The 18,605-nt window shown below is 44.8% G+C and overlaps 1 protein-coding gene and 1 long non-coding RNA gene across 6 annotated transcripts in view; one reads left to right on the forward strand and one right to left on the reverse strand.

Annotated features, from left to right (window-relative positions):
* UGT8 (UDP glycosyltransferase 8) overlaps positions 1-18,282 on the reverse strand; it is a 41,712-nt gene extending 23,430 nt beyond the window's left edge. The window contains exon 1 of one of the 5 annotated variants that reach the window (XM_083756607.1): positions 17,463-18,282. The gene's annotated coding sequence lies outside the window, so the exon portion shown is untranslated. Of the gene's footprint in view, positions 1-1,936; positions 2,078-5,132; positions 5,516-5,672; positions 5,790-17,462 lie in introns of those variants that run through there. The other 4 variants (XM_083756610.1, XM_083756609.1, XM_083756608.1 and 1 more) reach the window with 4 other exon arrangements.
* LOC310852905 lies at positions 2,599-9,166 on the forward strand. The gene is made up of 2 exons (XR_014568419.1): positions 2,599-2,736; positions 8,932-9,166. It is a non-coding gene; the product is annotated as an uncharacterized lncRNA (long non-coding RNA).
* Positions 18,283-18,605: the final 323 nt, after the last annotated feature.

Consider the following 18,605-nt stretch of genomic DNA (forward strand, 5'->3'; position numbering starts at 1 on the left):
GAAAAGGCAGACCAGTTGAGTCAACATGTAACCTTCCACAATGGCTGTCCTATGGGCTAACCCACGCTTGCACAAGTTTCTCCTTTAAGTCTTACCATGAACTGTAAGACTTAAGAAAAGAGTTGGAAAAGGTTCAGTAAAGGGCAACCAAAATGATCAAAGGGATGAAACAACTCTACCATGAGGAAAGACTGCAGCATTGGGGTCTTTTTCGTTTAAAGCAGAAGTGAGTGAGAGGAAACATGATAAAGGTTTATAAAATTGTGCATGGAATGGATACAGTCATAGACAAGGCTATGATGGCTACTAGCCATGATGGCCATGTACTACTTCCAATGTCAGAGGCAGTATGCCCCTAAATACCAGTTTCTTGGAACTGCAGGCACACAGAATGCTTTTCACTCATGTCCCACTTGGGGGCTTCCCACATGCATCTGGTCAACCAAGATGTTGGGCTAGATTGGCCATTGGCCTAATCAAGCAGGTTTGTCTTACATTTTTAGCTGTGACCTCGTTCAAACAGATGCAACAAGATTCATGCAAGCACAATGTCCAAGGACACCCACTTTACACTGCTTATGCTGTTAAACCTGTACATTCGAGCTGTACATTCAAACATAGTTAACTAATATAGGCAAGTTCTGTATACAAACCAAAGATTTTATGGTATTGATGAAGTAGAGCTTAAAGCCTATAATGTAAGAGAAGAAAAGGTACACTTTTTAGAGTGTGTTTTACAATTGCACCGCACTACAGGTATACACATGTTTCCAAAACACTCAAGCAACCTATCCCTTGCAATCACAGGCACAACTATGAGCCAAACAACTGCATGGCCTAAACACTGTGCAAAATCTACCTTTTCCCCTCCTGCTGATAGAAATGGGTTGGCCCTGAGCTGTCCTTAGTTTTGAGTGGAATGTGGGTATTACATGATTGCAGCTCATGGCAGAGGCTCTGTGACTGGCCTGTGGTTTTTCCAGGCCATGGCTTCTAGGATTGCTTAGAATTTGTGATAGCTGACTAGCAGTTTGTTTGCGCTGATACTGGACACGGAATTATGTCAGCACAACACATAGGGTTTGTAGATTAAGCCCCACATAATTCTAAAGCAGGCCAGCTTTCCAATGAGTACATCCTTAACAATACCATCTATAGGTCTTATTGATCCACCAGATAGTCATTACTGTCAGTAGCCCCAGAACTATGAAACTACTTTAAAAGCAAGCAGGGCAGACAGAACCAAGCCTACAACTAATGTCCCCATTGCCTCTTTTCACCCAGATAACAACAATTCCAGAATGGGATTTCAGCTGTCTGCAGGGAGAGGGTTCTACCCTCCTTGCCCATACACCCTTTTTCATTTTAAAATTCAACTCTTCTGTGGATGAGGAAAGTTCCACATGCTTATAAAAATGAAACAGTGGCTCTTGCATCTAATTCGCACCCCCCCCCCCTTCCCTAAATGAGATGTTAAAGCAAATCAGTATTGGAAAGCAAAATGGATAAACACAGCTTTACAACCCATTATTTCTAACATGCTAAAGCTCAATTCTCATACCAATCAGAAGCTGGTCATTTAAACATACTCAATTTTTACTACCTCTCTCTATGGGGTACCTTTTACCTACAGTACCTTTAATAAGGTGAAGTGTTTGAAAACTCCTTTATGAACTCAGAAAATACTAGAAACATCAAAAATAAACAGCAGTCCTTTACACACTTCTCTCTATATAAGCCCCACGGAAACCAGTGGGACTTACTTCCAAGTAAACTCAGATAGGCATGACCTGCATTTCTGCCAATCATTAAATATCTCTATTCTCAATAGAAGAATTGACCAAATTACAATATATAAGGACATTAATCTCTCTGACATTTCAGCCACAGGTGAAAAAGTCCAGGGAAATAGGGAAAACACAGTTAAACACGTTACCTCATATCTTTCTTTGTTCAGTTCACTTCGCTCCTTCCTGAGCAGTTTAAGTCTCTTCAGCAAGAAGAAAAAGTCATGGCTAAAGAGAGGCTCTTCAAACCAATTAGCAGCACTTTAGTACCAGCAGCTCAGCAATCTTTACAGCCTCAGTCTCACTCATCATGTTACCAGGAGGTTTTAAATTACTTGTTACATCATAAGAGATAGCAAAGCAGGGCAGGAGGCTTAGCACATTATCTGCTTAATTAATATGTCTTTAACCTCTTGAAATCGCCATTCCAATCCAAATTAGCAATTAATTAGTTATAATAGTTTAGCGACTCTACTTCATTGTCAAGCACTGATGACTGTGCTATGGAAACATCCCTGAAGCTGAGGCAGTAAGGCATACAAAGTTATAGGTACCACCACCTCAGAGACAGCGCCACACACACCAGCAACTGTTTACTTTCTATCCTACTCTTTTTACTTTACTTTCTTTCCCTGCGAAGTAAAGATCTTGATAGTTCTCCAGAAAGACCCCCGTCTGACCCAACAACCAGCTAAATTATCAAGTTCCCTCAATCAAAAGACCACCCCCTGTTTGTGTTGGAATTTCAGTTAGAATGTGGTGGTTTGAAATCAAGTAAGCTATTTCTGAACAGTTCCAGCCAATAGGCTTCAGTTATGCAATTAGGTCAGAGAAAGAGGAAGGTGATTAGCCAAATGTGCCATTTATGATGCTCCAGGACCTTTATGAACTCAGGCAGTGATTTCAAATTGTTCTGCAGGGAACATCCTGATCATGTTTTGCCTCCAAGGTATATAAAATAGGCACAACAGTAAGTTTGGAAGAAAAGCTTCAGTTGGTATAATTGTTTTGAATTACACAGAGCTTTCCATAAGGAAGAGTTTAAGAGTCCTTCATTCCTGGCTACATAGAAAGCAATCTAGGCTACTAATATAGTGTATGATAAGCAGAAAGCCGAATTACGTAAGGTATTCGACATAATGAACATTGGTCTAACTGGTTTGTTCGTTTTGCCAAAGTTGTTGTGTAACTTGAACAACACAGAGACACTCTATAAAGAACATTAGAAGAGGTGACAGTGACCCCACAGACATGGATGCTGATTCCACCCCCTTCTGTTTATTCATTGGTCATCTGAATAGGGTTTTTGAGAGAAGAGCAAAAATATTTTCATTTGTAGACTACTCTGTTCCATACATAATTGTAAACATGTCTTCTGCTGTCTGACTGATTAAGAATTCTATGCAGTTTAGTTAAAGCAGTGAACTTGCAGAACACAACTTTGTGGATGGAAACACTTAGGGTTTTACATACTGTTCCTGGCCACATAAAAATATATACTACTTGTACTCTTACTCTGCCCTATGATCTACATAGATGGGCAGACTAGAACTGAAGTTAATAAATATATTGCAGAATCACTCATTTTTACAAATGGTATGCCTAATATTATAAAACAGCCTTACGGTGCTACTGTTAGGAATTCAACTGATTTCAAAAGGTTTTTTTCATGAAATAAAAATATGAGTATTTGCAAAACCAGGGGTCTATATTGCAAGTTGCAGTTTCTTCTGTAGGAATGTTCTTACACTGCTTACTCTGTGCATTCCCTCTCACTTTTTTGGGTGATAACTCATTAGTAGAGCATATGCTATGCACACGAAAGATCCCATATCTATGCACCACCACCCCCCGAAACACTGTGGGACACGGGTGGCGCTGTGGGTTAAACCACAGAGCCTAGGACTTGCTGATCAGAAGGTTAGCGGTTCGAATTCCCGCGACGGGATGAGCTCCCGTTGCTCGGTCCCTGCTCCTGCCAACCTTGCAGTTCGAAAGCACGTCAAAGTGCAAGTAGATAAATAGGTACCGCTCCAGTGGGAAGGTAAACGGTATTTCCGTGCGCTGCTCTGGTTCGCCAGAAGCGGCTTAGTCGTGCTGGCCACATGACCCGGAAGCTGTACGCCAGCTCCTTCGGCCAATAAAGCGAGATGAGCGCCGCAACCCCAGAGTCGGCCACAACTGGACCTAATGGTCAGGAGTATCGTTACCTTTTACCGAAACCCTGGGGAGCAATTGCTACTCAGTGTAAACAATAGCTAGCTGGATGGGTCAATGGTCTGATCTGGTATAAGGCATTTTCTGATTTTCCTGCTTCATCATAATCCACAATGTAAAAATAAAAGTTGATCTAATTTTCAAAGTAAATAATAAATTTCACTGATTTGATAATAAAAAGATTACTGTGGAAAACATTTGGGGGAAATCAGAGATATATTGCTAAATGATTCTCCCAGTAGCCTATACACCTATGTAACACAACTTTTAGTTTTGCCACTTAAACATATAGCACATATCTGTACTGCACAATTAACCTTATTATACATTTGTGTAAAATAAGCCCAGGACTGCAGCAAGAAGTTTTGCCAGGCATTCTGTTTTATCCAAGTGCAGTCAAGAGTCCACAATAAATTAGCATATGAATCTGCACTAGTGCTGACACTGAAGGTCACTTTTTAGGATGAGAAAAAACAAAAACATAAACCATGTGGTATTTTAAACATTAGTAATCCTGCTCTAAATTATAGAGCAATATACCTCTTTGAACACGTCAGGAGTAATATATTTTTTTTTTCATTGCTGAATGTCTAAAAACCTGATTTCCTTCGTTTTCCAAAAGACAGTTAATCACACAATGAAATTATATAATCCTCCCTATCACCCTTCATACATACATCTGACAAAGTTTATGGCACCATAAACCCTATAGCTAATAACATTTACTTATTCCTATATTTCCACAGCAGTGTCTTTTTGAATATCTGAACTTTTGAAATGTCTCCATAAATAGGTCTTTCTAAAGAAATCAAAGAACTTAATCTTGAATGCAGTTTCTTATAGATGAGTTTTTAAAGATCATAAGAAATACAAAGGAACAGGAATACCCTCCTCCCTTTTATCTCACTTGAGAGCTTACTTGAGTTTACTATTATTTTCCACTAACATCAATTTTGCCCAATATGTGGTTATATAAAATTTATCTTATATCGCTACCATCAAAGCATTTCAGCTATCTTTCTTAAATAAACTGGCCGCAGACTTCAATTCACGGTTTCCTAAAGAGTTGAACAAGCATAATCTGAAAGTTGAATGGAAAACGTATGAGCATAATCACCATCTTTTTACCTGCTGAGGCCTGCAGTGTGTTACAAAGCAGTATTGCCGGAGGAACAGATCCCTAATAGAAAATCCCTCTGAGAGAATATCCGGTACAGGAGAGGGAGACAAAGGAACCATCTAACATGCAGTCTGTAAGCAAATATACAACCAGAAATAGTGAAGGAATGGAAAGCAATCAGCTTGCGCTGAAGGTTCCAGAGGAGAAGAAACATACATAAATGAACAGGACACTCCAGGGCTTCAGAAAGATGAAGGCCTACCTAAGGCCTTTACAGATTTCCATCTAGGGCAGGCTGACAAATTGTCATGTTAAAATGAGGAAAAACTGCAGATACAGGCATGCATGCTTCATCTCCCTCTAGAGGGCCGGAGGACTTGAATCTCAGATTACTTGGGAAGGTAACATATTTTAAGAGTTAATCTTGCCGGCTTCATCTTTTTACTAATTTATACTGTCTCTTATAACGCAGAGTTCCAAGGCAATATTTCTCACGAAACATTGACAGGTGGAAGCACGGCAGGCTTGTGGTTAAAAGTCTTTCCAACCTTATAAAAGGAAGCGTCAAGCTCTTCAGTATGATTTCATGTGATACAAACCAGTGGACAGTATGAATTAAATTTCCTAATTTTAAACCAGGCTTCCTCAAACTCGGCCCTCCAGATGTTTTGAGACTACAATTCCCATCATCCCTGACCACTGGTCCTGCTAGCTAGGGATCATAGGAGTTGTAGGCCAAAAACATATGAAGGGCCGAGGTTGAGGAAGCCTGTTTTAAACCATAGCATCTGTGGGTGGGAGCATCTACTGAAGAATAACCACAAACAATTCTACGCAAAAAGATAGAATAATAATAATAATAATAATAATAATAATAATAATAATAATAATTTATTATTTGTACCCCGCCCATCTGGCTGGGCTTCCCCAGCCACTCTGGGCGGCTTCCAAAATAATAATAATTAAAATGCTCTGATACATCAAACATTAAAAGCTTCCCTAAACAGGGCTGCCTTCAGATGGCTTCTAAAAGTATGGTAGTTGTTGTTCTCTTTGACATCTGGTGGGAGGGCATTCCACAGGGAGGGTGCCACTACTGAGAAGGCCCTCTGCTTGGTTCCCTGTAACTTGGGAATATTTGGATTTCTGTCTTATTACGTTTGGCTTGGTACAAGGTAGCTATCCTGATGTCACACCAGTAGGCTACCCTTTACTCATTAATATTATGAATCGTACTGTGCAATTATCAGGAGGAACGCCATGCTGCTAGATAATTTCAGGCATCAAACACACTGCCAGACAACCTGCATATGAATAGCTCTATTCATGGATGGAAGCAGACACTCCAAGTGTCCCTACTTTCCACGAATAATCCCGGATTTACAGAAGCTGTCCTAGTTTCTGATTTGATGCCAGAATGTCCCACTTTTCCTTAGGACGTCCCTATTTTCATCAGAGAAATGTTGGAAGGTATGGAGTTATGCAATCCCCAAGCCAAGGAGATAAGTAACTATACAACATTTAAGGTAAAGGTAAAGGTACCCCTGCCCGTATGGGCCAGTCTTGACAGACTCTGGGGTTGTGCGCCCATCTCACTTAAGAGGCCAGGGGCCAGCGCTGTCCGGAGACACTTCCGGGTCACGTGGCCAGCGTGACATCGCTGCTCTGGCGAGCCAGAGCCGCACACGGAAACGCCGTTTACCTTCCCGCTGGTAAGCGGTCCCTATTTATCTACTTGCACCCGGAGGTGCTTTCGAACTGCTAGGTTGGCAGGCGCTGGGACCGAGCAGCGGGAGCGCACCCCGCCGCAGGGATTCGAACCGCCGACCTTTCGATCGGCAAGTCCTAGGCGCTGAGGCTTTAACCCACAGTGCCACCTGCGTCCCCATACAACATTTAGAAGACCTCTATTATACAGGACTGCCTTCAGAGAAGTTTTTAAATGTTTAATGTTTTATTATGCTTTTGTTGGAAGCCACCCAGGGTGACTGGAGCAACCCAGTCAGATGGGCACGGTATTGTTCTTATTATATAGAACATCCCTATTTTCATTGGAGAAATGTTGGAAGGTATGTGGAAGCTGATGAACGAGAAGCTGCTCACATGTAGGTTTTCTTGATGTACAGTCAACAACAACATGCAGAGGCCAACTTGAAGTATGTCCAATACCAGAGGTGTAGCCCTGCTCCCGGTAGTTGTGTGGAGGCAGCTTAGAAAGCCAATTATCTGGATTCTGCAAACTCTACAGCAGAAATAATGTATTTGCTCTGTTTCTGACCTTATCACATTTCTATGACTTGCAGTGTAATTCTACACATGTCAACTCACAGGCAAGTCTCACCAAGCTCAGTGAGATTTACTAACAGACTTAGTTGCACTTACTGGACAGTGCTGTGCATGCTTACTCTGAAATAAGTTCCTATCAGCTTCATGCCTAGTAATTGTTTAGAGCTGTAGTCTAACTCACAGAATGAATCTCAATGTAAAATGCATTAAAAGTCTGATAGTGCATGCCTTTCTGTTTCTGTTGCAAATCAACACTAAAACAAAATGGCATTTTACATTCCAAATGGCAATTCCGTGTTTAGAAATTGCTTAAGACAGGGTTACAAGGTGTGAAGACACACATGTCTTCATTTGGAATATGAAGAAAAAGGAATGCATAGCTGTCAAGTGTCCCTTATTTGAAGGGACAGTCCCTTATTCCAACACCATGTCCCGCTGCTGTCCCTTATTGATGGATGTCCCTTAAATGATGTCCCTTAAATTTCAAAGGAAGCAGCTCCTCTCCTCCCCCCCTCCCTGCCGGCCAGGGAGGAGGGAGGCTTCAACTGTGTTGCTTGGCTGTGTTGCTCACCCCATAAGAAGTCTAAGAACGACTGGGGGGTGGAGCTTGCATGCCTTGTGTGTGGCTAGTTAATGCAAGCTGAGGAGGTTTTTGAATGCTGGACACCATTTTGTTGCACGTGCTGCTGCAAACTTTGCAGCGCAAAGCCAGGCTGGGGAGCCATCTTAAGCTGAGGCTGCATAGGCCTCGTGGTGCATGTGATTCAGATTCTATTCAGTTGAACCTCTGGTTACAAAGTTGGTTGGACAGTGTTCTCAAAGCTACCAGCATGAGTTTGACCAGACTGCAGGAAGACAGGAAGACTGGAGTGCCTGGAACAGGTGAGGCTGCAGGTCCCTTATTTTGGCTGCTGGTCCCTTATTTTCAAGGCTGCTGGTCCCTTATTTTCAAATCTGTAAGTTGACAGCTATGGGAATGTCTTTGTGATGCAGGAGGGAAGCAATTTCCTAATGCACTACAGTGGTACCTTGGGTTAAGTACTTAATTCGTTCCGGAGGTCCGTTCTTAACCTGAAACTGTTCTTAACCTGAAGCACCACTTTAGCTAATGGGACCTCTTGCTGTTGCCGCGCCGCCGGAGCACGATTCCTGTTCTCATCCTGAAGCAAAGTTCTTAACCTAAGATACTATTTCTGGGTTAGCGGAGTCTGTAACCTGAAGTGTATGTAACCCAAGGTACCACTGTACTCTTAAAGGAACATCAGGCCTACTTTCATGGTGTGGGCTATTGAATACTGAGGCGGGCCAGCCCCCTCATTTAAAATTGGGGGGCTCAGCCCCCACAGCCCCACATGGATGACGCCCTTGAAGAACAGCATTTTCCCCCCCTGTGGTTCCTTCATCTAGACGAGTGGTTCCTAAACTCCCCCCTCCCTCCACCAGACTACTTGAAAATTGCCTAGGATTTTATTGTAATGTGCTGCGCTAAATTCTGTATGATTTTTAATTGTATTTCCACAGACATGCCGCAGACCACCTGAATGATGCTCACAAACTCTGATCTAGATTTTACCAGAGCTGCAAGGGAAAAAAGACAAGAGAAAGTGACCCTCTTGACACTAACTTTACAGGAATATACAAATGAACATCAGGTTGTTGCAAGACCGAAAAAAAGAAACTCTAGGTCAGAAATTATTAGAAAGAATATCGGAAAAAGCATCATACTGCAGCTAAATAAATTTATTGTGCAGACATATTTAAAGTATTGTTTGCAGTTCTGCTTACACAGTCGTACTTATTAAGTTATCTGATCGTAAAATTTCATATCCTTTAAAAGCAAGTTAAACAGCTTATACAATTGTAAAGCAAAACCAGACAAAAGCAGCTCTGTATAGATTAAACAAAACAGAAGAGGTGGGTCCCACAAAGATTCCTCAACTGCCAAAGGCCAAGGTAAAGACACATGACCCCAGCATACAATGGAAGCTGTATAATGAAACTGCTAGCCACACGTCTGTGGCGAAAGGAGTTCCACAATTTAGGAGTTACCACAAAGAAAGCCTTCTCCTGCATTGCCATTCACCACACTTCAGAGGGTGGTGGAACCTATCAAGAGAGCTTCTTTCCTGTTGTTAACACCTTATGGGGTCTGTTGGAATAGATGGTGCATTTCAGACATTTGAGGCCTAAGTTGTTTATAGCTTTAAACATCAATATGAACATCTTGAATTAGGCCTGGAAACAAACTGGCAACCAGAGCAGCTGTTTTAAAACCCAATTATATGTGCTCCAAACAGTCTACCTGATCAGTGACACAGTCACTGCATTTTGGGCCAGATTTCCCAATCATCAAGGGCAGCCACACATAGAGTGCCTTGCAGCAGTCCAGCCTGGAAGTTAAAAGAGTATGGAGTATGGATCTAAAATTCCAAAGAGACTGGAGTAAATTTATTGACTATATAAATAATAACTGTAGAAGTTTGAAGACACTAGCAGGATTGAAATAAATCCTACGATGTAGACTTTATAATATAAGACTAAACTGTGAGATATAGATTTGAAATGGGAAAGCTTGTTGGCGCAATGGAGGGAAGTCATAAACTTGGCAGAGGAGTAGGGAATGAGATTGGTAGGTGCATATTGGAAATTATTGTTTATTGTTTAAAGTGAAAGTTAAATAAAATTTATATTTAAAAAAAAGAGAGAGCATGGAGTATTGTAGCCAAGTAATCTCTGCCCAGCACTGCCTGTAGCTCACAAACCGGCACCATAGCCAGAAAGAGGCACTGGAATATAGCTGAAAATTGGTACCAAAAGGAGAATTTAAATGGTCAAGGGTTTGGAGAAACTTTCTCATAATATAGATCCATATACAATGTGGAAAGAATAAAAACAGTCCAAATTTTAGTACACTAAGGCTACAACTTAAGTGGGGGTTATGCTCCAGGGATACCACCTAAAGCCAAAACTGCGTATAGCCAAAACACATTGGGTTTAATGAAAAGGTGGGATTACCAAAGTAATTTTTCCTGGAACCCTGTCCCATTTCCATACCCTTGTTATTTTTATTTTTTTTCAAATATTTGCCACACGTGTAAAGCTAAATACATACAAATTACCGTAAATGCACATAAGTCAAGGTTTTGCTGTATATGAGAATTTGTTAACACAAATTAAATAAGGAGAGCCCTCCTGGCAGATCAAAAACCTGCTTAATCCAGCATGTTGTTTCCAACCGTGGCCCCTATGAAAAGCCCAAAATCAGGATATTAATGCAATAGCAACTGGTATACAGCAACATGCTGCCTCTGCAGACATTGGAAAGCCATTATGACTCACAGCCTTATGCTGGGCATGTCCAAAATCCATTTTGGGGGGCCTAATCCGGCCCACCAGTCGATTTAATCCAGGCCCCATGGCAGTATATGTCCTGAGGTAAAATCCTTAAAAAAGCAAAGCAACTTCGGTCGACCCCCACGCATGTTCACTTCATCAAATCTGACCCTCTCTGAAAAAAGTTTGGGCACCCCTGCCTTATGCTTTATGGATTTGGTTAATCCCGTTTTTAAACCATCTAAACTGGTGACCATTGAAAGTAGCTTCAGAACATATAAAGTTGACATATGACTTGTCAATAAGTTTGCAAAATTTACTAGTCTGTGGAAAAAAATTACTAGGCTGATTGCTTATATATCTAATAATATTTGTGGCTCCAAATTAGGCAGATTTAACTTTTGTAAAGCTTTGTCCTGTCTAGTCTGGCCCAGCCGAAGACATGATGATGTCTGAGGCAAAACAGCAAATGCTGATCCCACCACTCAAGTCAAGGTACATGGTAAGGTAAAGGTCCAGTCGTGGCCGACTCTGGGGTTGCGGCGCTCATCTCGCTTTACTGGCCGAGGGAGCCGGCATGCAGCTTCTGGGTCATGTGGCCAGCATGACTAAGCTGCTTCTGGCGAACCAGAGCAGCGCACGGAAACGCCGTTTGCCTTCCCGCCAGAGCAGTACCTATTTATCTACTTGCACTTTGACGTGCTTTCGAACTGCCAGGTTGGCAGGAGCAGGGACCGAGCAACGGGACCTCACCCCGTTGAGGGGATTCGAACCGCTGACCTTCTGATCGGCAAGTCCTAGGCTCTGTGCTTTAACCCACAGTGCCACCCGCGTCCCAAGTACATGGTTGTTGTTGTTGTTGTTTAGTCGTTTAGTCGTGTCCGACTCTTCGTGACCCCATGGACCAGAGAACGCCAGGCACCTCTGTCCTCCACTGCCTCCCGCAGTTTGGTCAAACTCATGCTGGTAACCTCGAAAACACTATCCAACCATCTCGTCCTCTGCCGTCCCCTTCTCCTTGTGCCCTCCATCTTTCCCAGCATCAGGGTCTTCTCCAGGGAGTCTTCTCTTCTCATGAGGTGGCCAAAGTACTGGAGCCTCAGCTTCACAAACTGTCCTTCCAGTGAGCACTCAGGGTTGATTTCCTTCAGTATGGAGAGATTTGATCTTCTTGCAGTCCATGGGACTCTCAAGAGTCTCCTCCAGCACCATAATTCAAAAGCATCAATTCTTCGGCGATCAGCCTTCTTTATGGTCCAGCTCTCACTTCCATACATCACTACTGGGAAAACCATAGCTTTAACTATACGAACCTTTGTTGGCAAGGTGATGTCTCTACTTCTCAAGATGCTGTCTAGGCCTGTCATTGCCCTTCTCCCAAGAAGCAGGCGTCTTTTAATTTCGTGGCTGCTGTCACCATCTGCAGTGATCATTGAGCCCAAGAAAGTAAAATCTCTCACTACCTCCATTCCTTCCCCTTCTATTTGCCAGGAGGTGATGGGACCAGTGGCCATGATCTTCGTTTTTTTGATGTTGAGCTTCAGACCATATTTTGCGCTCTCCTCTTTCACCCTCGTTAAAAGGTTCTTTAATTCCTCCTCACTTTCTGCCATCAAGGTTGTGTCATCTGCATATCTGAGGTTGTTGATATTTCTTCCGGCAATCTTAATTCCGGCTAGGGATTCATCCAGCCCAGCCTTTCGCATGATGAATTCTGCATATAAGTTAAATAAGCAGGGAGACAAAATACAGCCTTGTCGTACTCCTTTCCCAATTTTGAACCAATCAGTTGTTCCATATCCAGTTCTAACTGTAGCTTCTTGTCCCACATAGAGATTTCTCAGGAGACAGATGAGGTGATCTGGCACTCCCATTTCTTTAAGAACTTGCCATAGTTTGCTGTGGTCGACACAGTCAAAGGCTTTTGCATAGTCAATGAAGCAGAAGTAGATGTCTTTCTGGAACTCTCTAGCTTTCTCCATAATCCAGCGCATGTTTGCAATTTGGTCTCTGGTTCCTCTGCCCCAAATGGCACAAGTACTTGCCCTAGGTAGTAATATTACAATAATACTAACTTACCTAACAACTTGCTGCATTTCATAACCCCAAAAATCTGCCACCCCCTCCTTTTGTGTTTGGAGATGCTCATTATCACAATTAGATGGGAGGCTGTTTAGAAGTGTACAGGCATTTGTTTACACCACGCACAGTTAAGCAATAAAAAATTATTGGCTCTTTCCAAATCCCCTGGCTTCTTCCCGCTTCCATTTTGCATGAAGATGATAGGCACTCCTCAAGAAGCCTGATATATCTGTAATCCTATTTCTACACCTTTCTTTCCATGCCTCTTTCCCAATTTTTATTATATAACTCAGCCCCTTCATTTTTCCTCACTTCAAGCACCCACCCAATCACTGTTTCTCACTTTATCAGCAGTGTCATTTCACATTTTAGAGTTGGGGGTATCATCAGTGAGTATAAAGGATTGTGTGCAAGAATAAAGAAATTGCTTCAGCTCTTCAGATTTCAATACAGTGGTACCTTGGGATGCGAACGGGATCCGTTCCGGAGCCCCGTTCGCATCCCAAATGGAACGCAAGACGCGACGATGCATCTGCGCGTGTTGCGTTTCACCACTTCTGCGCACGCGCGTGACATGATTTTGAGCATCTGCGCGAGCAGCGAAACCCGGAAGTAACGCACAGCTCAAACACACTCAACCCGAAGCACATTCAACTCGAGGTATGACTGTAAATTGTGGCTAGAACATTTGTTGTGACTAGGATAGCTGGTTTTTTTAAAAAATCTCGTAACAACCATTGAACCTTCATGACTTCTGGCCTACTTACACAGACCCATTTAAAATGTATATATAGCTGAAACTCTGAGCTCCTGAGGAGCAGTCACATGTGAGCTAAAAGGCAAAAGGTAGGACCAATAACCTTTTCCTTTTATGGCACCCCAGTATTTCCAACAGCATGGCCTCCTCCCCTTCACTCCCCCCCCCTCATTCTCACTTAGCCCAAACCTCATTCGCCTCCCTAAACGTCATTCACCCCCAGCATTTCTTCTATTTTAACCAAGCCCCATTACCAAACACCACTCCTTGACTTCCACCAGACTTGTCCCGAAACAAATTCTCCCAATTCAATGTCACCTTATTTTGCTAATTTATGCCAACGTCCTTTGTCAAGCCATGCTATGGCTTACTCCTATTTCTCTGGATTGCATAGCTTGAGTAAAACATTAACCTTCATCAAGGTTTGGAAGAGGGAGCTCCATTAGTGTACAAAAATGCATAACCTCTACCCAAAGTGCTGGTGTAGGGCAGTGGTGCCTTCAGGGCAGGACTTTGGGCAGAAGTTCCTAGTCCTATCCAGCAAAACGTGCATGCCCTCCCCCATGCAGCATGACTGGTTCACCACATTATCAAGTATAGGAATAAATACACATTATTATCTCAAGCTTAGTTTCATTTTTCCTGGCTGCACCACTAAAACAAGGTAACTGGCAAATCTGTCGCGTTCTGTGCCTATTTATCTGCTCAAACATCAGGATGAGTCAAGAAGGTTTACTTTTCCTTGAAGTAATATCTACCTACCCTTTATATGTGGTTGATCATATATAAAAATATTCTCTACTGTGCCAGCCTGAAACTGGTACAGCAAAATCTCAAGAGAATAGCCTGTCCCACGGTCTTACCCTGAACAGCAGAAGCCAGAAGGGATTCAGGTGTGGCAGTGGATCTGCAACTCTCATCATCCCTCAGGGCATGCTTAGCATTGTTCTGTAGGACTGGAGAGATGTAATTTCAGATAGCCACAAATTGACCTTGTGCCAGTCACTATTACTCAGGCTCTGCATCCGCACAGGGTGCTTGTCAAGATAGCATTTGGCAGTATCTTTGGAGGAAAGATAGAGGATACGAATGTGGTACATTAAAAATAAATAATTATGTTATGCCACTATTTCTATTTTGACTAATATAAATTCCAATTTTTTAAACAAATCATAATCCAGTAATGTCTAGCAACCATCACTGGAGGGGTCTATCAAGAAATCCGCAATCCTTTTTTATTTGTGAGATAGTTTTGGTTGAACTTAATTGCGTACTGTATGGAAGGACAAGTTAGCAGCCAAAATATTTTAATCAGAAAAAAAGAATGCTTAAGCAAATTGAAGAGCTATATGTTCCTACTGTATTTAATTATTTCTTTGGCTATTTACTGTATTCATTTTTATGCCAGTGCCTAAATATATTCAAACAAAATTGAATACTTCACTTTCAATGTCATAACAAAAATGAATCTGTATCTACCAATATCTACACAAAATTAGTTTTTAAACAGTGATAAAAGTACAAGTAGGCATATTGTATTAAAAGGCATTTTGTCATTTAAATACTTCAGTTTCACACCTCCTATACAAAAATAATGAACGCTTGCATGACTGGCAAGGATTGTGGCATTACGGTTCTAAGAAGGACAAAGAATGTGAAGAAACGGTAGCATTGGAACAGATGGAGAGGAGGTGCTTACTGCAGTGGTGCAGCAGAAGCAAATGAGCAAAGTCAAGCTGTACCTGGGATTTTAGTTGTCCTAAAGCCTTTGCAACACACTATTCTTCTTTAGAGTAGACTGTATCTAGATGGTACCTGTCCTGTATTATTATTATTCCACACAGTCTGTTCCTTTTCCAAATACCATATATAGCTGAGACTCCACTAGCATTTTGTCAAGGACCCATCATCGGTTCCCACATGAAGCATCATGTCTCTCTCTACAAGCCAGGTGTGTTCAGCCTAACAGTACACATTTGAGTTTGTGCCATTCAGTTTTTTTCAGATACACCTTCCATTCTACCCTTCTTAACCAGATCAGGGGAGCAGTGCAACTCAGCACTAGTTAATTCCCTATATTCCAATGCCCAGGGCTTTTTTCAGCCAGAACTCACCAGAACTCAGTTCTGGCACCTCTCAGGTGGGAGCCATTACCATTGTAAGACAACAAGGGAGGCATTCATAGTGAGTTCCGGCACTTCTTTTTCTAGAAAAATAGCACTGCCTATGCCCTTTCTGTATGCATATCCCCTCCAATGACAACTGTCTATAATCCCCCCAGAAGACTTTCAACTCCTGCCTGCAATACTGGACCTGCTCCTAGGAAGTTCAAAAAAGCCCTCTAGTTCACCCCACCATGCTTCTGAGCTACTGATCTCACTTCCATACAACCTGCTTGCCTGCTGCCCAAGAGAGGCTCCCCACACCCTCTTTCTTTCTTCTCCTCCTGGCATTACATATCCCAAACACAGCGTATAGAGGCCCTAGAAATACAGGTAAGCTCTACTTCCAGGTCTCGGAGCTCCACCCCATCTGTTCATGGCAATGGCACTGAGTTTTGTTGTTGTTCCTGGGAGACCAGCCTCTTTCCCTCCCCAAAGATACTCTCCCTTTTCTGAAGCACTTTTTAAAACAAAGCCCCTCATCCCCCCCCCCTCCAGCAGGCTGTTGGATGCACAACCATGGGCATAACCAAAGGGGGTGGGGAGGGCAGCTGCTCCCCCCCCCCATCAAACAAACGAACAAATAAATAATACTTAACTAGCCAACCACATGGCAGATAGCTCAATTCTGCCCCCCCCCCAAGACATAAAGCCTGCCCTCCTGCAGCCATGTGCACAGCCTGCCTCTACTTCCCTTAATGTACTCTTTCGTCCAAATCCTCACCCGTTCTTTTCTTCCTCCTCCAGAAACTTCCTACTTCCCCAGACACAAAAACCCCTTTTTTCTGGAAGCAACCCCTTCGCCCTTCCCACCCCCACGACCCCCTACCCTTGATGCCTCCTTCCCACGGGGCCCCGGGCTTAACCCCTCTCGCTGCGCCTCAGGCTCCTCCCTCAGGGAAGGTCGCCAGCCCCCAACGGGGCGTCGGGCACCGTCCCGCCAGCCAAGGGCAGCCGGGAGTTCAGTTGTGTGGGGAGAAGGAGTCTGCGGCTGGGGAAATGAGTTGAAAGTTTCTGCAGGAGGGAGAAAAGAGCGGGCGAGGATTTGGACGAGGCTCCTCTCAGAAGCAGCCCTCTCCTAGTCCTCCTCGGCGCCCTCCGGCCAACTTCCTCTCCCGAGACACGCGCGCGCATATATATACATACTGTACATATACTGTATACACAAACTCCCGGAGTGGAAGGAGACAGACGCGCGCGGGGACACATAATAGATACAAACTCTTGCCTGGGCGCGCGCGCGCTCCCCCCTCTCTCTACACACACACACATAGGGAGAGAGAGCAAAACACACACATACACACACCCCGGACTGGGATACTAAGCTGTGCGTCCACAACTCCCACCCACCCCTTCTCCCTCCACACCACACACGTGATGCTCTGTCTCCACCTGCGGTTCCTAAGCTACCCGCGCCCTTCAGTTTCCCAGCGCGGCGTCGACTCCACCCATGCCCACGGCTTCCGTCTCCCCTCGGCGACCCTCCCAAGCCCTCGTGGCCAAGTGCGGGCTCGCAGGCAGGCGCGCGCGCGCGCGCACAACCCGCTCCCCAGGCGTGCGCCCGCCCCGCCGGCCAACTTTCACACCTGCCCAACCCCTCTTCTCCAGCAGCGACGCCTGTTTCACCTTCAGCATCCCCTTCTCGCAGCCTCCCTTTCTCTTGCCAGCGCCAAGAGGCAGCCGCCGCCGCGGTTTCCTGCAAAGCCCCGCTTCCTTACCTCACTTCAGGACCTGATCCCCTGCCTTTGCCTCGGAAATGGGGGCGAGAAGAGGAAGCGTCGGAGAGGGTTGGGGAGCGTCTAGCCCGCGGCAATGTCCCGCCCGTCCCCTTTAAACGCAATGGGCGTTTGCTGCTCTTTTCCAAATCCGCTGCGGAGGCGGCGGCCGGTCCGGGAGAAGCAGCAGATTCCCTTCGCTAGTCTCTTCCGCTATCAGCCGCTGTACCTGATGCGGAGCTCGGCTGCTGCCTCCGGGCTGGAGGAGGAAGCAAGCAAGGGGGTGCAACTTCAGGGTTCCCTCAACTTCTCATCACTTGGGCGTCCCCTTGATCTCCCTCCTCCTCCTCCTGCTGCTGCTGCTGCTGATCGCGCCCGGGCTTCAGAGCTGGGCCCTCAGTATCAGCTGCGCACATGGACCGCTCGTGACATTGAGAGCGCACCTCCCAAGCACAGCCGCGCGCTGCACCAGCGAAAGGTCCCTGGAGAGAGACGGGAAGGTCAGGCAGCTACTGCTACTGCCGCCGCCGCCGGGTCCAGGTCTCTCCAGGAAGGAGGAGATCCGTTTCCCCTCCCCCTCCTCCCACGCCGACAGCCGCTCTCAGTGGCTCCCCGGGCACCTTCCGATGGCATGCACTGACCCCGGCTCCCAGTGCAGCAGCAGCAGCAGCAGGGACCGCTCCATGGGGCAGCCCCTATTCCCACCTCCCAGCGGGCGGGACCGAGCCTCCCTCCCTCTCCAAGGCGCCTGGCCACTTACAGAGGGGCGCTCTCGGGCAGGAGGAGGTGACAGCGGAGCTAGGGATCGGGACTCGGGCGAAAAAGGACACCACCACGCAGCTGCTTCCAGACGCTGCACGGGGCTGACGTCTTGGTGGGGTGGGCTGTCCCATCGCTGCAGCACCGAAAAGGTGATCGATCAAAGCGGGGTGCAAATAAATGGGAGGGGCGGGTTCGCCTGATTCATTGGTCCCAAAGTATTAGCGAAAGTGTCGATTGCATCTCGCCGAGCAGCCCAGCATCTTGGTGCAGCAGCAGCAGCACCACAAGCAAAAGGATGCAGCGTTGTCCTGCATCCTTCTGGCTCCAGCGAGGCTCACAGTGAGAGGAGACGGCGCTAGGTCCGCTTCCGAGTAAACGCAGGGT

Source organism: Podarcis gaigeae (assembly GCF_964106915.1).
Source record: "Podarcis gaigeae genome assembly, chromosome: 9".
Taxonomy (NCBI): Eukaryota; Metazoa; Chordata; class Lepidosauria; order Squamata; family Lacertidae; genus Podarcis; species Podarcis gaigeae.